Source organism: Gorilla gorilla, chromosome 4 (genome assembly GCF_029281585.2).
Source record: "Gorilla gorilla gorilla isolate KB3781 chromosome 4, NHGRI_mGorGor1-v2.1_pri, whole genome shotgun sequence".
NCBI classification, from domain to species: domain Eukaryota; kingdom Metazoa; phylum Chordata; class Mammalia; order Primates; family Hominidae; genus Gorilla; species Gorilla gorilla.
The window spans coordinates 189,812,363-189,835,967 of NC_073228.2; positions in this window are offsets into that span (position 1 = coordinate 189,812,363).

Consider the following 23,605-nt stretch of genomic DNA (forward strand, 5'->3'; position numbering starts at 1 on the left):
CATACAGATGGTGGTGCAGATATTTCCATGTTGATACAGATGGTGGTGTAGACATTTCCATGTTTATAGATATAGCAGTGTACTTATTTCCATGTGTTAAGAGATAGCTGTGTAGATATTTCCATGTGTATGCAGATAGCTGTGTAGATATTTCCATTTTCATGCCGACTGCGGGGTAGATATTTCCATGTTCAAGCAGATAGCGGTGTAGATATTTCCATGTGTATGCAGATAGCTGTGTAGATATTTCCATTTTCATGCAGACAGCGGTGTAGATATTTCCATGTTCAAGCAGATAGCGGTGTAGATATTTCCATGTGTAAAGAGATCGCTGTGTAGATATTTCCATGTATATGCAGATAGCTGTGTATATATTTCCATTTTCATGCAGATAGCGGTTTAGATAATTCCATGTTCAAACAGATAGCGGTGTAGATAATTCCATGTTCATAGAGATAGCGGTGTAGATACTTCCATGTTCATACAGATAGAGGGGCAGATATTTCCATGTTCATACAGATAGCGGTGCTGATATTTCCATGTTTATACAGAGAGCGGTGTAGATATTTCCATGTTTATACAGATAGCGGTGTAGATATTTCCATGTTTATACAGATAGCGCTGTAGATATCTCCATCTTAATACAGATGGCGGTGTAGATATTTATATGTTCATACAGATGGCGGTGCAGACATTTCCATGTTCATACAGTTAGCGGTGCAGTTATTTCCATGTGAAAAGAGATAGATGTGTAGATATTTCCATGTATATGCAGATAGCTGTGTAGATATTTCCATTTTCATGCTGATAGCGGTTTAGATACTTCCATGTTCAAACAGATAGCGGTGTTGATATTTCCACGTTCATACAGATAGCGGTGTTGATATTTCCATGCTTATACAGATTGCAGTGAAGATGTATGCATGTTTACACAGATAGCGGTGTAGATATTTCCATGTTCATGCAGATAGCGGTGTAGATATTTCCATGTTCATCCAGATGGCTGTGTAGATATATCCATGTTCATACAGATAGCGGTGTAGATATTTCCATGTTCATACAGATAGTGGTGTAGATATTTCCATGTTCATACAGATAGCAGTGTACCTATTTCCATCTTCATACAGATAGCGGTGTAGATATTTCCATGTTCATAGCGATAGCGGTGTAGATATTTCCATGTTCATACAGATAGCGGTGCTGATATTTCCATGTTTATACAGGTAGCGGTGTAGATATTTCCATGTTTATACAGATAGCGGTGTAGGTATTTCCATGTTTAAACAGATAGCGATGTACATATTTCCAAGTTTATACAGATAGCGGTGTAGATATCTCCATCTTAATACAGATGGCGGGGTACATATTTATATGTTTATACAGATGGCGGTGCAGATATTTCCATGTTCATACAGATGGCGGTGTAGATATTTCCGTGTTTATAGAGATAGCGGTGTAGTTATTTCCATGTGTAAAGAGATAGCTTTGTAGATATTTCCATGTATATGCAGATAGCTGTGTAGATATTTCTATTTTCATGCACATAGCGGTTTAGATATTTCCATGTTCGTACAGATAGCGGTGTAGATATTTGCATGTTCATACAGATAGCGTTGTAGATATTTCCATGTTTATACAGATAGCGGTGAAGATGTATGCATGTTTACACAGATAGCGGTGTAGATATTTCCATGTTCATACAGATAGCGGTGTAGATATTTCAATGTTCATGCAGATAGCGGTTTAGATATTTCCTTCTTAATACAGATGGCGGTGTAGATATTTATATGTTCATACAGATGGTGGTGCAGATATTTCCATGTTCATACAGATGGCTGTGTAGATATTTCCATGTTTATAGATATAGCGGTGTAGTTATTTCGATGTGTAAAGAGATAGCTGTGTAGATATTTCCATGTATATGCAGATAGCTTTGTAGATAATTCCATTTTCATGCAGATAGCGGTGTAGATATTTCCATGTTCAAACAGATAGCGGTGAAGATATTTCCATGTTCATTCAGATAGCAGTGTAGATATTTCCATGTTTATACAGATAGCGGTGAAGATGTATGCATGTTTACAGAGATAGCAGGGTAGATATTTCCATGTTAATACAGATAGCGGTGTAGATATTTCCATGTTCATCCAGATAGCTGTGTAGATATATCCATGTTCCTACAGATGGCGTTGAAGATATTTCCATGTTCATACAGATACCGGTGTAGTTATTTCCATGTGTAAAGAGATAGCTGTGTAGATATTTCCATGTATATGCAGATAGCTGTGTATATATTTCCATTTTCATGCAGATGGCGGTTTAGATATTTCCATGTTCAAACAGATAGCGGTGTAGATATTTCCATGTTCATAGAGATAGCGGTGTGGATACTTCCATGTTCATACAGATAGAGGGGCTGATATTTCCATGTTCATACCGAGAGCAGTGCTGATATTTCCATGTTTATACAGATAGCGGTGTAGATATTTCCATGTTTAAGCAGAAAGCGTTGTAGATATTTCCATGTTCCTACAGAGGGGGGTGTAGATATTTACATGTTTATAGAGATGGCGGTTTAGACATTTCCACGTTCATACAGATGGCGGTGTAGATATTTCCATGTTTATACAGATAGCGGTGTAGATATTTCCGTCTTTATACACATAATGGTGTAGGTCTTTCCATGTTTTTAGAGATAGTGATGTAGATATTTCCATGTTTACACAGAAAACGGTGTAGATATTTCCATGTTTACACAGATAACGGTGTAGATATTTCCATGTTTATACAGATGTATACAGATGACTCTGTAGATATTTCCATGTTTACAGAGATAGCGGTGTAGATATTTCCATGTTTACACAGATATCGGTGTAGATACTTTCATGTTTACACAGATAGCGGTGTAGATATTTCCACGTTCATACAGATAGCGGTGTAGATAATTCCATGTGTATAAAGATAACGTTGTAGATATTTACATATTCCTACAGATGGCTGTGTAGATATTTCCATGTTTGTACAGATAGCGGTGTAGATATTTCCATGTTTACACAGATAGTGGTGTAGATATTTCCATGTTTACACAGATAGCGGTGTAGATATTTCCATGTTTACACAGAGAGCGGTGTAGATATTTCCATGTTCTTACAGATAGTGGTGTAGATATTTCCATGTTCATACAGATGGCGGTGTAAATATTTCCAAGTTCATACAGACGGCGGTGAATATATTTGCATGTTCATTCAGATGGCGGTGTAGATATTTCCAAGTTCATACAGACGGCGGTGAAGATATTTGCATGTTCATTCAGATAGCTTTGTAGATATTTCCATGTTCATACAGATAGCGGTGTAGATATTTCCAAGTTCATACAGATAGCGGTGTAGATATTTCCATGTTCATACAGATAGCAGTGCTGATATTTCCATGTTTATACAGGTAGCGGTGTAGATATTTCCATGTTTATACAGATAGCGGTTTAGATATTTCCATGTTTATACAAATAGCGGTGTAGATATTTCCATGTTTATTCAGATAGCGGTGTAGGTATCTCCATCTTAATACGGATGGCAGTGAAGATATTTATATGTTCATACAGATGGCGGTGCAGATATTTCCATGTTCATACAGATAGCGGTGTTGATATTTCCATGTTTATACAGATAGCGGTGAAGGTGTATGCATGTTTACACAGATATCGGTGTGGATATTTCCATGTTCATGCAGAGGGCTGTGTAGATATATCCATGTTCATACAGATAGCGGTGTAGATATTTCCATGTTTATACAGATTGCGGTGAAGATGTATGCATGTTCACACAGATAGCGGTGTAGATATTTCCATGTTCATGCAGATAGCGGTGTAGATATTTCCATGTTCATCCAGATGGCAGTGTAGATATATCCATGTTCATACAGATAGTGGTGTAGATAATTACATGTTCATACAGATAGCGGTGTAGCTATTTCCATGTTCATACAGATAGTGGTGTAGATATTTCCATGTTCATAGAGATAGCGGAGTAGATATTTCCATGTTTATACAGATAGTGGTGTTGGTATTTCCATGTTTATACAGATAGCGGTGTCGATATTTCCAAGTTTATACAGATAGCGATGTAGATATCTCCATCTTACTACAGATGGCGGTGTAGATATTTATATGTTCATACAGACGGCTGTGCAGATATTTCCATGTTCAAACAGATGGCGGTGTAGATATTTCCGTGTTTATAGAGATAGCGGTGTAGTTATTTCCATGTGTAAAGAGATAGCTTTGTAGATATTTCCCTGTATATGCAGATAGCTGTGTAGATATTTCTATTTTCATGCAGATAGCGGTGTAGATATTTCCATGTTCATACAGATAGCCTTGTAGATATTTCCATGTTTATACAGATAGCGGTGAAGATGTATGCATGTTTACACAGATAGCGGTGTAGATATTTCCATGTTCATACAGATAGCGGTGTAGCTATTTCAATGTTCATACAGATAGCGGTTTAGATATTTCCTTCTTAATACAGATGGCGGTGTAGATACTTATATGTCCATACAGATGGTGGTGCAGATATTTCCATGTTGATACAGATGGTGGTGTAGACATTTCCATGTTTATAGATATAGCAGTGTACTTATTTCCATGTGTTAAGAGATAGCTGTGTAGATATTTCCATGTGTATGCAGATAGCTGTGTAGATATTTCCATTTTCATGCCGACTGCGGGGTAGATATTTCCATGTTCAAGCAGATAGCGGTGTAGATATTTCCATGTGTATGCAGATAGCTGTGTAGATATTTCCATTTTCATGCAGACAGCGGTGTAGATATTTCCATGTTCAAGCAGATAGCGGTGTAGATATTTCCATGTGTAAAGAGATCGCTGTGTAGATATTTCCATGTATATGCAGATAGCTGTGTATATATTTCCATTTTCATGCAGATAGCGGTTTAGATAATTCCATGTTCAAACAGATAGCGGTGTAGATAATTCCATGTTCATAGAGATAGCGGAGTAGATACTTCCATGTTCATACAGATAGAGGGGCAGATATTTCCATGTTCATACAGATAGCGGTGCTGATATTTCCATGTTTATACAGAGAGCGGTGTAGATATTTCCATGTTTATACAGATAGCGGTGTAGATATTTCCATGTTTATACAGATAGCGCTGTAGATATCTCCATCTTAATACAGATGGCGGTGTAGATATTTATATGTTCATACAGATGGCGGTGCAGACATTTCCATGTTGATACAGTTAGCGGTGCAGTTATTTCCATGTGAAAAGAGATAGATGTGTAGATATTTCCATGTATATGCAGATAGCTGTGTAGATATTTCCATTTTCATGCTGATAGCGGTTTAGATACTTCCATGTTCAAACAGATAGCGGTGTTGATATTTCCACGTTCATACAGATAGCGGTGTTGATATTTCCATGCTTATACAGATTGCAGTGAAGATGTATGCATGTTTACACAGATAGCGGTGTAGATATTTCCATGTTCATGCAGATAGCGGTGTAGATATTTCCATGTTCATCCAGATGGCTGTGTAGATATATCCATGTTCATACAGATAGCGGTGTAGATATTCCATGTTCATACAGATAGTGGTGTAGATATTTCCATGTTCATACAGATAGCAGTGTACCTATTTCCATCTTCATACAGATAGCGGTGTAGATATTTCCATGTTCATACAGATAGCGGTGCTGATATTTCCATGTTTATACAGGTAGCGGTGTAGATATTTCCATGTTTATACAGATAGCGGTGTAGGTATTTCCATGTTTAAACAGATAGCGATGTACATATTTCCAAGTTTATACAGATAGCGGTGTAGATATCTCCATCTTAATACAGATGGCGGGGTACATATTTATATGTTTATACAGATGGCGGTGCAGATATTTCCATGTTCATACAGATGGCGGTGTAGATATTTCCGTGTTTATAGAGATAGCGGTGTAGTTATTTCCATGTGTAAAGAGATAGCTTTGTAGATATTTCCATGTATATGCAGATAGCTGTGTAGATATTTCTATTTTCATGCACATAGCGGTTTAGATATTTCCATGTTCGTACAGATAGCGGTGTAGATATTTGCATGTTCATACAGATAGCGTTGTAGATATTTCCATGTTTATACAGATAGCGGTGAAGATGTATGCATGTTTACACAGATAGCGGTGTAGATATTTCCATGTTCATACAGATAGCGGTGTAGATATTTCAATGTTCATACAGATAGCGGTTTAGATATTTCCTTCTTAATACAGATGGCGGTGTAGATATTTATATGTTCATACAGATGGTGGTGCAGATATTTCCATGTTCATACAGATGGCTGTGTAGATATTTCCATGTTTATAGATATAGCGGTGTAGTTCTTTCGATGTGTAAAGAGATAGCTGTGTAGATATTTCCATGTATATGCAGATAGCTTTGTAGATAATTCCATTTTCATGCAGGTAGCGGTGTAGATATTTCCATGTTCAAACAGATAGCGGTGAAGATATTTCCATGTTCATTCAGATAGCAGTGTAGATATTTCCATGTTTATACAGATAGCGGTGAAGATGTATGCATGTTTACAGAGATAGCAGGGTAGATATTTCCATGTTAATACAGATAGCGGTGTAGATATTTCCATGTTCATCCAGATGGCTGTGTAGATATATCCATGTTCCTACAGATGGCGTTGAAGATATTTCCATGTTCATACAGATACCGGTGTAGTTATTTCCATGTGTAAAGAGATAGCTGTGTAGATATTTCCATGTATATGCAGATAGCTGTGTATATATTTCCATTTTCATGCAGATAGCGGTTTAGATATTTCCATGTTCAAACAGATAGCGGTGTAGATATTTCCATGTTCATAGAGATAGCGGTGTAGATACTTCCATGTTCATACAGATAGAGGGGCTGATATTTCCATGTTCATACAGAGAGCAGTGCTGATATTTCCATGTTTATACAGATAGCGGTGTAGATATTTCCATGTTTAAGGAGAAAGCGTTGTAGATATTTCCATGTTCCTACAGAGGGGGGTGTAGATATTTACATGTTTATAGAGATGGCGGTTTAGACATTTCCACGTTCATACAGATGGCGGTGTAGATATTTCCATGTTTATACAGATAGCGGTGTAGATATTTCCGTCTTTATACACATAATGGTGTAGGTCTTTCCATGTTTTTAGAGATAGTGATGTAGATATTTCCATGTTTACACAGAAAACGGTGTAGATATTTCCATGTTTACACAGATAACGGTGTAGATATTTCCATGTTTATACAGATGTATACAGATGACTCTGTAGATATTTCCATGTTTACAGAGATAGCGGTGTAGATATTTCCATGTTTACACAGATATCGGTGTAGATACTTTCATGTTTACACAGATAGCGGTGTAGATATTTCCATGTTCATACAGATAGCGGTGTAGATAATTCCATGTGTATAAAGATAACGGTGTAGATATTTACATATTCCTACAGATGGCTGTGTAGATATATCCATGTTCATACAGATAGCGGTGTAGATATTTCCATGTTCATACAGATAGTGGTGTAGATATTTCCATGTTCATACAGATAGCAGTGTACCTATTTCCATCTTCATACAGATAGCGGTGTAGATATTTTCATGTTCATAGCGATAGCGGTGTAGATATTTCCATGTTCATACAGATAGCGGTGCTGATATTTCCATGTTTATACAGGTAGCGGTGTAGATATTTCCATGTTTATACAGATAGCGGTGTAGGTATTTCCATGTTTAAACAGATAGCGATGTACATATTTCCAAGTTTATACAGATAGCGGTGTAGATATCTCCATCTTAATACAGATGGCGGGGTACATATTTATATGTTTATACAGATGGCGGTGCAGATATTTCCATGTTCATACAGATGGCGGTGTAGATATTTCCGTGTTTATAGAGATAGCGGTGTAGTTATTTCCATGTGTAAAGAGATAGCTTTGTAGATATTTCCATGTATATGCAGATAGCTGTGTAGATATTTCTATTTTCATGCACATAGCGGTTTAGATATTTCCATGTTCGTACAGATAGCGGTGTAGATATTTGCATGTTCATACAGATAGCGTTATAGATATTTCCATGTTTATACAGATAGCGGTGAAGATGTATGCATGTTTACACAGATAGCGGTGTAGATATTTCCATGTTCATACAGATAGCGGTGTAGATATTTCAATGTTCATACAGATAGCGGTTTAGATATTTCCTTCTTAATACAGATGGCGGTGTAGATATTTATATGTTCATACAGATGGTGGTGCAGATATTTCCATGTTCATACAGATGGCTGTGTAGATATTTCCATGTTTATAGATATAGCGGTGTAGTTATTTCGATGTGTAAAGAGATAGCTGTGTAGATATTTCCATGTATATGCAGATAGCTTTGTAGATAATTCCATTTTCATGCAGATAGCGGTGTAGATATTTCCATGTTCAAACAGATAGCGGTGAAGATATTTCCATGTTCATTCAGATAGCAGTGTAGATATTTCCATGTTTATACAGATAGCGGTGAAGATGTATGCATGTTTACAGAGATAGCAGGGTAGATATTTCCATGTTAATACAGATAGCGGTGTAGATATTTCCATGTTCATCCAGATGGCTGTGTAGATATTTCCATGTTCGTACAGATGGCTTTGTACATATTTCCATGTTCATACAGATGGCGGTGTAGATATTTCCATGTTCATACAGATGGCGGTGTAGATATTTCCATATTTATACAGATAGCTGTGTAGATATTTCCATGTTTATATAGATACCGGTGTAGATATTTACAAGTTTATTGAGATAGCTGTGTAGATTTTCCATGTTTATAGAGATGGCGGTGTAGATATTTTCATGTTTATGCAGATAACGCTGTAGATATTTCCATGTTTATACGGATAACGGTGTAGATATTTCCATGTTTATACAGATGGCAGTGTACATATTTCCATGTTTATAGAGATGGCAGTGTAGATATTTCCTTGTTTATACAGATAGCGGTGTAGATATTTCCATGTTTATACAGATGGCGGTGTAGATATTTCCATCTTTATACAGATGACTGTGTAGATATTTCCATGTTCATACAGATGGCGGTACAGATATTTCCATGTTTATAGAGGTGGCGGTGTGGATGTTTCCATGTTTATACAGACGGCGGTTTAGATATTTCCATCTTTACAGAGATGGCGGTGTGGATATTTCGAAGTTCATATAGACGGCGGTGTAGATATTTCCATGTTTATAGAGATAGCGGTGTACATATTTCCATGTTTATAAAGATGGCGGTGTAGATATTTCCATATTTATACAGAAAGGGTGCAGATTTTTCCATCTTTATACAGACAGCAGTGTAGATATTTCCATGTTTACAGATAGCGGTGTAGATATTTCAAAGTTTATACTGATAACGGTGTAGATATTTCCAAGTGTATGGATATGGCGGTATAGATATTTCTGTGTTTATTCAGATGGCAGTGTAGATATTTCCATGTTCATACAGAAAGCGGTGTAGATATTTCCATCTTTATACACATGGCGGTGTAGATATTTCCATGTTCACACAGGTGGTGGTGTATGTATTTCCATATTTATAGAGTTGGCGGTGTAAATATTTCCATGATTATAGAGATAGCGGTGTAGATATTTCCATGTTTAGAGAAATAGCGGTGTAGATATTTCCCTGTTTCACAGATAGCAGTGTAGATATTTCCATGTTTATACAGATAGCAGTGTAGATATATCCATGTTTATAGAGATAGCGGTGTAGTTATTTCCATGTTTATATAGATAACGCTGCAGATATTTCCATGTTTATACGGATAGCGGTGTAAATATTTCCATGTATATACAGATAGCGTTGTAGATATTTCTATGTTTATACAGATGGCAGTGTAGATGTTTCCATGTTTATAGAGATGGCAGTGCTGATATTTCCTTGTTTACACTGATAGCGGTGTAGATATTTCTATGTTTATAGAGATAGCGGTGTAGATATTTCCATTTTCATACAGATGATGGTGTAGATATTTCCATGTTCATACAGATGGCGGTGAAGATATTTGCATGTTCATACAGATGGCGGTGTACATATTTCCATGTTCATACAGATGGCAGCGTAGATATTTCCATGTTCGTACAGATGGCGGTGTATATATTTCCATGTTCATACACATGGTGGTGTAGATAATTCCATGTTCCTACAGATGGCGGTGTATGTATTTCCATGTTTATAGAGATGGTGGTGTAGATATTTCCATGATTATAGAGATAGTGGTGTAGATATTTCCATGATTATAGAGATAGCAGTGTAGACATTTCCCCGTATCACAGATAAGTGTAGATATTTCCATGTTTATACAGATAGCAGTGTAGATATATCCATGTTTATAGAGATGGCGGTGTAGTTATTTCCATGTTTAGACAGATAACGCTGTAGATATTTCCGTGTTTATAAGGATAACGGTGTAGATATTTCCATGTTGATACAGATGGCCGTGTAGATATGTCCATGTTTATAGAGATGGCAGTGAAGATATTTCCTTGTTTATACAGATAGCGGTGTAGATATTTCCATGTTCATAGAGATAGCGGTGTAGATATTTCCATGTTCATACAGATAGCGGTGTAGATATTTCCAAATTCATACAGACGTCCGTGTAGATATTTCCATGTTCATACAGATGGTGGTGAAGATATTTGCATGTCCATTCAGATGGTGGTGTAGATATTTCCATGTTCCTACAGATGGTGGTGTAGATATTTCCATCTTAATACAGATGGCGGTGTAGATATTTATATGTTCATACAGATGGCGGTGCAGATACTTCCATGTTCATACAGATAGCGGTGTAGATATTTCCATGTTCATACAGATGGCGGTGTAGATATTTCCATGTTCATACAGATAGCGGTGTAGATATTTCCATGTTCATACAGATGGCGGTGAAGTTATTTCCATGTTTATGCACATAACGGTGTAAATATTTCCAAGTTTTAACAGATAGCGGTGTAGATATTTCCATGTTTATAGAGTTAGCGGTGTAGATATTTCCATGTTTACAAGATAGTGGTGTAGATATTTCCATGTTCATACCAATGGCGGTGTAGATATTTCTATGTTTCCACAGATGGCCGTGTAGATATTTCCATGTTCATACAGATGGCGGTGTCGATATTTCCATGTTTATTCATATGGCGGTGTAGATATTTCCATCTTTATACAGATGGAGGTGTTGATATTTCGATGTTTATACAGATGGCGGTGTAGATATTTCCATCTTTAGAAAATTGGCGGTGTAGTTATTTCCATGTTCATACAGATGGCGGTTCAGATATTTCAATGTTTATTCAGATGGCGGAGTAGATATTTCCATGTTCATACAGATAGCGGTGTAGATATTTCCATGTTTATAGAGATGGCGGTGTAGATATTGCCATGTTTATAGAGACAGCGTTGTAGATATTTCCATGTTTATACAGATAGCGGTGTAGATATTTCCATGTTCATACAGATAGCGGTGTAGATATTTCCATCGTTATATGGTTGGCGGTGTAGATATTTCCATGTTCATACAGATGGCGGTGTAGATATTTCCATGTTTATAGAGATGGTGGTGTAGATATTTCCATATTTATACAGATGGCAGTGTAGATATTTCGGTGTTTATTCAGATAGCGGTGTAGATATTTCCATCTTTATGCAGATAGCGGTGTAGATATTTCCATGTTTATACAGATGGCGGTGTAGGGGTTTCCATCTTTATAGAGACGGCGGTGTAGATATTTTCAGGTTCATACAGATGGTGGTTTAGATGTTTCCATGTTTAGAGAAATGGCGGTGTAGATACTTCCATGTTTATACAGATGGCGGTGAAGTTATTTCCATGTTTATACAGATAGCGGTGTAGATATATCCATGTTTATAGTGATAGCAGTGAAGTTATTTCCATGTTTATACAGATAACGCTGTAGATATTTCCATGTTTCTACGGATAGTGGTGAAAATATTTCCATGTATATACAGATAGCGGTGTAGATATTTCCATGTTTATACAGATGGCAGTGTAGATATTTCCATGTTTATAGAGATGGCAGTGTAGATATTTCCTTGTTTATACAGATAGCGGTGTAGATATTTCCATGTTTGTAAAGATAGCGGTGTAGATATTTCCATGTTCATACAGATAGTGGTGTAGATATTTCCATGTTCATACAGATGGCGGTGTAGATATATCCATGTTTATAGAGATAGCAGTGTAGTTATTTCCATGTTTATATAGATAACACTGTAGATATTTCCATGTTTATACGGATACCGGTGTAAATATTTCCATGTATATACAGATAGCGGTGTAGATATATCCATGATTACAGAGATAGAGGTGTAGATATTTCCATGTTTATAGAGATAGCGGTGTATATTTTTCCATGTTCATACAGATAGTGGTGTAGATATTTCCATGTTCATACAGACGGCAGTGTAAATATTTCCATGTTCATACAGACGGCATTGAAGATATTTGCATGTTCATACAGATGGCGGTGTAGATATTTCCATGTTCATACAGATGGCGGTTTAGATATTTCCATGTTCATACACAAGGTGGTGTAGATATTTTCATGTTCGTACAGATGGCTTTGTACATATTTCCATGTTCATACAGATGGCGGTGTAGATATTTCCATGTTCATACAGATGGCGGTGTAGATATTTCCATATTTATACAGATAGCTGTGTAGATATTTCCATGTTTATATAGATACCGGTGTAGATATTTACAAGTTTATTGAGATAGCGGTGTAGATTTTCCATGTTTATAGAGATGGCGGTGTAGATATTTTCATGTTTATGCAGATAACGCTGTAGATATTTCCATGTTTATACGGATAACGGTGTAGATATTTCCATGTTTATACAGATGGCAGTGTAGATATTTCCATGTTTATAGAGATGGCAGTGTAGATATTTCCTTGTTTATACAGATAGCGGTGTAGATATTTCCATGTTTATACAGATGGCGGTGTAGATATTTCCATCTTTATACAGATGGCTGTGTAGATATTTCCATGTTCATACAGATGGCGGTATAGATATTTCCATGTTTATAGAGGTGGCGGTGTGGATGTTTCCATGTTTATACAGACGGCGGTTTAGATATTTCCATCTTTACAGAGATGGCGGTGTGGATATTTCCATGTTTATAGAGAAAGCGGTGTACATATTTCCATGTTTATAAAGATGGCGGTGTAGATATTTCCATATTTATTCAGATAGCGGTGTAGATTTTTCCATCTTTATACAGAGAGCAGTGTAGATATTTCCATGTTTACAGATAGCGGTGTAGATATTTCAAAGTTTATACTGATAACGGTGTAGATATTTCCAAGTGTATGGATATGGCGGTATAGATATTTCTGTGTTTATTCAGATGGCAGTGTAGATATTTCCATGTTCATACAGAAAGCGGTGTAGATATTTCCATGTTTATACACATGGCGGTGTAGATATTTCCATGTTCAGACAGGTGGTGGTGTATGTATTTCCATGTTTATAGAGATGGCGGTGTAGATATTTCCATGATTATAGAGATAGTGGTGTAGATATTTCCATGTTTAGAGAAATAGCGGTGTAGTTATTTCCCTGTTTCACAGATAGCAGTGTAGATATTTCCATGTTTATACAGATAGCAGTGTAGATATATCCATGTTTATAGAGGTAGCGGTGTAGTTATTTCCATGTTTATATAGATAACGCTGTAGATATTTCCATGTTTATATGGATAGCAGTGTAAATATTTCCATGTATATACTGATAGCGTTGTAGATATTTCTATGTTTATACAGATGGCAGTGTAGATGTTTCCATCTTTATAGGGATGGCAGTGCTGATATTTCCTTGTTTACACTGATAGCGGTGTAGATATTTCTATGTTTATAGAGATAGCGGTGTAGATATTTCCATGTTCATACAGATAGCGGTGTAGATATTTCCATTTTCATACAGATGGTGGTGTAGATATTTCCATGTTCATACAGATGGCGGTGAAGATATTTGCATGTTCATACAGATGGCGGTGTACATATTTCCATGTTCATACAGATGGCAGCGTAGATATTTCCATGTTCATACAGATGGCGGTGTATATATTTCCATGTTCATACACATGGTGGTGTAGATAATTCCATGTTCCTACAGATGGCGTTGTATGTATTTCCATGTTTATAGAGATGGTGGTGTAGATATTTCCATGATTATAGAGATAGTGGTGTAGATATTTCCATGTTTATAGAGATAGCAGTGTAGACATTTCCCCGTTTCACAGATAAGTGTAGATATTTCCATGTTTATACAGATAGCAGTGTAGATATATCCATGTTTATAGAGATGGCGGTGTAGTTATTTCCATGTTTATACAGATAACGCTGTAGATATTTCCGTGTATATAAGGATAACGGTGTAGATATTTCCATGTTGATACACATGGCAGTGTAGATATATCCATGTTTATAGAGATGGCAGTGTAGATATTTCCTTGTTTATACAGATAGAGGTGTAGATATTTCCATGTTCATACAGATAGCGGTGTAGATATTTCCAAATTCATACAGACGTCCGTGTAGGTATTTCCATGTTCATACAGATGGCGGTGAAGATATTTGCATGTCCATTCAGATGGCGGTGTAGATATTTCCATGTTCCTACAGATGGCGGTGTAGATATTTCCATGTTTATATAGTTGGCAGGGTAGATATTTCCATGTTGATACAGATGGCGGTGAAGATATATCCATGTTTATACACATAACTGTGTAAATATTTCCAAGTTTTAACAGATAGCGGTGTAGATATTTCCATGTTTATAGAGTTAGGGGTGTAGGTATTTCCATGTTTACAAGATAGTGGTGTAGATATTTCCATGTTCATACCGATGGCGGTGTAGATATTTCTACGTTTCCACAGATGGCGGTGTAGATATTTCCATATTCATACAGATAATGGTTTAGATATTTCCATGTTTATTCATATGGCGGTGTAGATATTTCCATCTTTATACAGATGGAGGTGTAGATATTTCCATGTTTATACAGATGGCGGTGTAGATATTTCCATCTTTAGAAAAATGGTGGTGTAGTTATTTCCATGTTCATACAGATGGCGGTTCAGATATTTTCATGTTTATGCAGATAGCGGTGTAGATATTTCCATGTTTATAGAGTTAGCGGTGTAGATATTTCCATGTTTACAAGATAGTGGTGTAGATATTTCCATGTTCATACCGATGGCGGTGTAGATATTTCTATGTTTCCACAGATGGCGATGTAGATATTTCCATGTTCATACAGATGGCGGTGTAGATATTTCCATGTTTATTCATATGGCGGTGTAGATATTTCCATCTTTATACAGATGGAGGTGTAGATATTTCCATGTTTATACAGATGGCGGTGTAGATATTTCCATCTTTAGAAAAATGGCGGTGTAGTTATTTCCATGTTCATACAGATGGCGGTTCAGATATTTCCAAGTTTATGCAGATGGCGGTGTAGATATTTCCGTGTTTATAGAGATGGCGTTCTAGATATTTCCATGTCTATAGACATAGCAGTGTAGTTATTTCCAACATTATAGAGAGCGGTGTAGATATTTCCATGTTTATAGAGATGCCGGTGTAAATATTGCCATGTTTATAGAGACAGCGTTGTAGATATTTCCATGTTTATACAGATAGCGGTGTAGATATTTCCATGTTCATACAGATAGCGGTGTAGATATTTCCATCGTTATACGGTTGGCGGTGTAGATATTTCCATGTTCATACAGATGGCGGTGTAGATATTTCCATGTTTATAGAGATGGCGGTGTAGATATTTCCATATTTATACAGATGGCAGTGTAGATATTTCCGTGTTTATTCAGATAGCGGTGTAGATATTTCCATCTTTATGCAGATAGCGGTATAGATATTTCCATGTTTATACAGATGGCGGTGTAGGGGTTTCCATCTTTATAGAGATGGCGGTGTAGATATTTTCAGGTTCATACTGATGGCGGTGTAGGTGTTTCCATGTTTATAGAAATGGCGGTGTAGATACTTCCATGTTTATACAGATGGCGGTGAAGATATTTCCATCGTTATACGGTTGGCGGTGTAGATATTTCCATGTTCATGCAGATAGCGGTGCTGATATTTCAATGTTTCTACAGGCAGCGGTGTATATATTTCAATGTTCATACAGATAGCGGTGTAGATATTTCAATGTTCACACAGATAGCGGTTTAGATATTTCTTTCTTATTACATATGGCGGTGTAGATATTTATATGTTCATACAGATTGCAGTGCAGATATTTCCATGTTCATACAGATGGCGGTGTAGATATTTCCATGTTTATAGAGATAGCGGACTTCTTATTTCCATGTGTTAAGAGATAGCTGTGTAGATATTTCCATGTGTATGCAGATAGCTGTGTAGATATTTCCATTTTCATGCAGACAGCGGTGTAGATATTTCCATGTTCAAACAGACAGCGGTGTAGATATTTCCATGTTCATACAGATAGCGGTGTAGATATTTCCATGATCATACAGATAGCGGTGTAGATATTTCCATGTTCATACAGATAGCAGTGTAGATAATTCCATGTTCATACAGATAGCGGTGCTGATATTTCCATGTTTATACAGGTAGTGGTGTAGATATTTCCATGTTTATACAGATAGCGGTGTAGATATTTCCATGTTTATACAGATAGCGGTGTAGATATTTCTATCTTTATAGATATAGCGGTGTAGTTATTTCCATGTGTAAAGAGATAGCAGTGTAGATATTTCCATGTATATGCAGATAGCTTTGTAGATATTTCCATTTTCATGCAGATAGCGGTGTAGATATTTACATGTTCAAACAGATAGCGGTGTAGATATTTCCATGTTCATTCAGATAGCTTTGTAGATATTTCCATGTTCATACAGATAGCGGTGAAGATATTTCCATGTTCATACAGATAGCGATGTAGATATTTCCATGTTCATACAGATAGCGGTGCTGATATTTCCATGTTTATACAGGTAGCAGTGTAGATATTTCCATGTTTATACAGATAGCGGTGTAGATATTTCCATGTTTATTCAGATAGCGGTGTAGATATCTCCATCTTAATACAGATGGCGGTGTAGATATTTATATGTTCATTCAGATGGCGGTGCAGATATTTCCATGTTCATACAGATGGCAGTGTTGATATTTCCATGTTCATACAGATAGCGGTGTAGTTATTTCCATGTGTAAAGAGATAGCTGTGTAGATATTTCCATGTATATGCAGATAGCTGTGTAGATATTTCCATTTTCATGCAGATAGCGGTGTAGATATTTCCATGTTCAAACAGATAGCGGTGTAGATATTTCCATGTTCATACAGATAGCGGTGTAGATATTTCCATGTTTATACAGATAGCGGTGAAGGTATATGCATGTTTATACAGATAGCGGTGTGGATATTTCCATGTTCATCCCGAGGGCTGTGTAGATATATCCATGTTCATACACATAGCGGTGTAGATATTTCCATGTTCATACTGATAGCGGTGTAGACATTTCCATGTTCATACAGATAGCGGTGTAAATATTTCCATGTTCATACAGATAGCGGTGTAGATATTTCCATGTTCATACAGATAGCGGTGCTGATATTTCCATGCTTATACAGGTAGTGGTGTAGATATTTCCATGTTTATACAGATAGCGGTGTATATATCTCCATGTTTATACAGATAGCGGTGTAGCTATTTCCATGTTTATACAGATAGCGGTGTAGATATCTCCATCTTAATACAGATGGCGGTGTAGATATTTATATGTTCATACGGATGGCGGTGCAGATATTTCCATGTTCTTACAGATGGCGGTGTGGATATTTCCATGTTCATATAGATAGCGGTGTAGTTATTTCCATGTGTAAAGAGATAGCTGTGTAGATATTTCCATGTATATGCAGATAGCAGTGTAGATATTTCCATTTTCATGCAGATAGCGGTGTAGATATTTCCATGTTCAAACAGATAGAGGTGTAGATATTTCCATGTTCATACAGATAGCGGTGTAGATATTTCCATGTTCATACAGATAGCGGCGTAGATATTTCCATGTTTATACAGATAGCGGTGAAGATCTATGCATGTTTACACAGATAGCGGTGTAGATATTTCCATGTTCATCCAGATGGCTGTGTAGATATATCCATTTTCATACAGATAGCGGTGTAGATATTTCCATGTTCATACAGATAGCAGTGTAGATATTTCCATGTTCATCCAGATGGCTTTGTAGATATTTCCATGTTCATACAGATAGCGGTGCTGATATTTCCATGGTTATACAGGTAGCGGTGTAGATATTTCCATCTTTATGCAGATAGCGGAGTAGATATTTCCATGTTTATACAGATAGCGGTGTAGATATTTCCATGTTCATAAAGATAGCGGTGTAGATATTTCCATGTTCATACAGATAGCTCTGCTGATATTTCCATGTTTATACAGGAAGCCGTGTAGATATTTCCATGTTTATACAGATAGCGGTGTAGACATTTCCATGTTTATACAGATAGCGGTGTAGATATTTCCATGTTTATACAGATAGCGGTGTAGATATCTCCATCTTAATACAGAAGGCAGTGTAGATATTTATATGTTCATACAGATGGCGGTGCAGATATTTCCATTTTCATACAGATGGCGGTGTGGATATTTCCATGTTCATACAGATAGCGGTGTTGTTATTTCCATGTGTAAAGAGATAGCTGTGTAGATATTTCCATGTATATGCAGATAGCAGTGTAGATATTTCCATTTTCATGCAGATAGCGGTGTAGATATTTCCATGTTCAAACAGATAGCGGTGTAGATATTTCCATGTTCATACAGATAGAGGTGTAGATATTTCAATGTTCATACAGAAAGTGATGTAGATATTTCCATGTTTATACAGATAGCGGTGAGGATGTATGTATGTTTACACAGATAGCGGTGTAGATATTTCCATGTTCATCCAGATGGCTGTGTAGATATATCCATGTTCATACTGGTAGCGGTGTAGATATTTCCATGTTCATACAGATAGCGGTGTAGCTATTTCCATGTTAATACAGATAGCGGTGTAGATATTTCCATGTTTATACTGATAGCGGTGAAGATGTATGCATGTTTACACAGATAGCGGTGTAGATATTTCCATGTTCACACAGATAGCGGTGCTGATATTTCCATGTTTATACAGGTATTGGTGTAGATATTAACATGTTCATACAGATAGCGGTGTAGATATTTCCATGTTCATACAGATAGCGGTGTAGATATTTCCATGTTCATACAGATAGCGGTGTAGTTATTTCCATGTTCATACAGGTAGCGGTGCTTATATTTCCATGTTTATACAGGTAGCGGTGTAGATATTTCCATGTTTATACAGATAGCGGTGTAGATATTTCCATGTTTATACTGATAGCGGTGTAGATATCTCCATCTTAATACAGATGGTGGTGTAGATATTTATATGTTCATACTGATGGCGGTGCAGATATTTCCATGTTCATACAGATGACGGTGTAGATATTTCCATGTGTAAAGAGATAGCTGTGTAGATATTTCCATGTATATGCAGATAGCAGTGTAGATATTTCCATTTTCATGCAGACAGCGGTGTAGATATTTCCATGTTCAGATAGCGGTGTAGATATTTCCATGTTCATACAGATAGCGGTGCAGATATTTCCATGTTCATACAGATAGCGGTGTAGATATTTCCATGTTTATACAGGTAGCGGTGAAGATGTATGCATGTTTACACAGATAGCGGTGTAGATATTTCCATGTTCATCCAGATGGCTGTGTAGATACATCCATGTTCATACAGATAGCGGTGTAGATATGTCCATGTTCATAAAGATAGCGGTGTAGTTATTTCCATGTTTATACAGATAGCGGTGTAGATATTTCCATGTTTATACTGATAGCGGTGAAGATGTATGCATGTTTACACAGATAGCGGTGTAGATATTTCCATGTTCATACAGATAGCGGTGTAGATATTTCCATGTTCATCCAGATGGCTGTGTAGATATATCCATGTTCATACAGATTGCGGTGTAGATATTTCCATGTTCATACAGATAGTGGTGCTGATATTTCCTTGTTTATACAGGCAGCGGTGTAGATATTTCCATGTTTATACAGATAGCGGTTTAGATATTTCCTTCTTAATACAGATGGCGGTGTAGTTACTTATATGTTCATACAGATGGCGGTGTAGATATTTCCATGTTTATACAGATAGCAGTGTAGATATCTCCATCTTAATACAGATGGCGGTGTAGATATTTATATGTTCATACAGATGGCGGTGCAGATATTTCCATGTTCATACAGATGGCGGTGTAGATATTTCCATGTTCATACAGATATCGGTGTAGTTATTTCCATGTGTAAAGAGATAGCTGTGTAGATATTTCCATGTATATGCAGATAGCAGTGTAGATATTTCCATTTTCATGCAGATAGCGGTGTACATATTTCCATGTTCAAACAGATAGCGGTGTAGATATTTCCATGTTCATACAGATAGCGGTGCAGATAATTCCATGTTCATACAGATAGCGGTGTAGATATTTCCATGTTTATAGAGTTAGCGGTGAAGATGTATGCATGTTTACACAGATAGCGGTGTAGATATTTCCATGTTCATCCAGATGGCTGTGTAGATATATCCATGTTCATACAGATAGCGGTGTAGATATTTCCATGTTCATACAGATAGCGGTGTAGTTATTTCCACGTTCATACAGATAGCAGTGTAGATATTTCCATGTTTATACTGATAGTGGTGAAGTTGTATGCATGTTTACACAGATTGCGGTGTAGATATTTCCATGTTCATACAGATAGTGGTGCTGATATTTCCATGTTTATACAAGCAGCGGTGTAGATATTTCAATGTTTATACAGATAGCGGTTTAGATATTTCCTTCTTAATACAGATGGCGGCGTAGATATTTATATGTTCATACAGATGGCGGTGTAGATATTTCCATGTTTATACAGATAGCAGTGTAGATATCTCCATTTTAAAACAGATGGCGGTGTAGATATTTATATGTTCATACAGATGGTGGTGCAAATATTTCCGTGTTCATACAAATGGCGGTGTAGATATTTCCATGTTCATACAGATAGCGGTGTAGCTATTTCCATGTTCATACAGACAACGGTGTAGCTATTTCCATGTTCATACAGATAGCAGTGTAGATATTTCCATGTTCATACAGATAGCGGTGTAGATATCTCCATTTTCATACAGAGAGCGGTGCTGATATTTCCATGTTTATACAGGCAGCGGTGTAGATATTTCCATGTTTATACAGATAGCGGTTTAGATATTTACTTCTTAATACAGATGGCGGTGTAGATATTTATATGTTCATACAGATGGCGGTGCAGATATTTCCATGTTCATACCGATGGTGGTGTAGATATTTCCATGTTTATAGATATTGCGGTGTAGTTATTTCCATGTGTAAAGAGATAGCTGTGTAGATATTTACATGTATATGCAGATAGCTTTGAAGATATTTCCATTTTCATGCAGATAGCTGTGTAGATATTTACATGTTCAAACAGATAGCGGTGTAGATATTTCCATGTTCATTCAGATAGCTTTGTAGATATTTCCTTGTTCATACAGATAGCGGTGAAGATATTTCCATGTTCACACAGATAGCGGTGTAGATATTTCCAGGTTCATACAGATAGTGGTGCTGATATTTCCATGTTTATACAGGTAGCGGTGTAGATATTTCCATGTTTATACAGATAGCGGTGTAGATATTTCCATGTTTATACAGATAGCGGTGTAGACATTTCCATGTTTATTCAGATAGCGGTGTAGATATCTCCATCTTCATACAGATGGCGGTGTAGATATTTATATGTTCATACACATGGCGGTGCAGGTATTTCCATGTTCATACAGATGGCGGTGTAGATATTTCCATGTTCATAAAGATAGCGGTGTAGTTATTTCCATGTGTAAAGAGATAGTTGTGTAGATATTTCCATCTATAAGCAGATAGCTGTCTAGGTATTTCCATTTTCATGCAGATAGCGGTGTATATATTTCCATCTTCAAACAGATAGCGGTGTAGATATTTCCATGTTCATACAGATAGCGGTGTAGATATTTCCATGTTTATACAGATAGCGATGAAGATGTATGCATATTTACACGGATAGCGGTGTGGATATTTCCATGTTCATCCAGAGGGCTCTGTAGATATATCCATGTTCATACAGATAGCGGTGTAGATATTTCAATGTTCATACAGATATCGGGGTAGATATTTCCATGTTCATATAGATAGCGGTGTAGATATTTCCATGTTTATACTGATAGCGGTGAAGATGTATGCATGTTTACACAGATAGCGGTGTAGATATTTCCATGTTCATACAGATAGTGGTGTAGATATTTCCATGTTCATCCAGATGGCTGTGTAGATATATCCATGTTCATACAGATAGTGGTGTAGATATTTCCATGTTCATACAGATAGCGGTGCTAATATTTCCATGTTTATACAGGCAGCGCTGTAGCTATTTCCATGTTCCTACAGATAGCGGTGTAGATATTTCCATGTTCATACAGATAGCGGTGCTGATATTTCCATGTTTATACAGGCTGCGGTGTAGATATTTCCATGTTTATGCAGATAGCGGTTTAGATATTTCCTTCTTAGTACAGATGGCGGTGTAGATATTTATATGTTCAGATAGATGGCGGTGTAGTTATTTACATGTTTATACAGATATCAGTGTAGATATCTCCATCTTAATGCAGATGGCGGTGTAGATATTTATATGTTCATACAGATGGCGGTGCAGATATTTCCATGTACATACAGATGGCGGTGTAGATATTTCCATGTTTATACAGATAGCGGTGGAGATATATGCATGTTTACACCGATAGCGTTGTAGATATTTCCATGTTCATCCAGATGGCTGTGTAGATATATCCATGTTCATACAGATAGCAGTGTAGATATTTCTTTGTTCATACAGATAGCGGTGTAGCTATTTCCATGTTCATACAGATAGCGGTGTAGATATTTCCATGTTTATACTGATAGCGGTGAAGATATATGCATGTTTACACAGATAGCGGTTTAGATATTTCCATGTTCATACAGATAGTGGTGTAGATAGTTCCATGTTCATCCAGATGGCTGTGTAGATATATCCATGTTCATACAGATAGTGGTGTAGATATTTCCCTGTTCATACAGATAGCGGTGCTGATATTTCCATGTTTATACAGGCAGCGGTGTAGCTATTTCCATGTTCCTACAGATAGCGGTGTAGATATTTCCATGTTCATACAGATAGCGTTGCTGATATTTCCATGTTTATACAGGCAGCGGTGTAGATATTTCCACGTTTATACAGATATCGGTTTAGATATTTCCTTCTTAGTACAGATGGCGCTGTAGATATTTA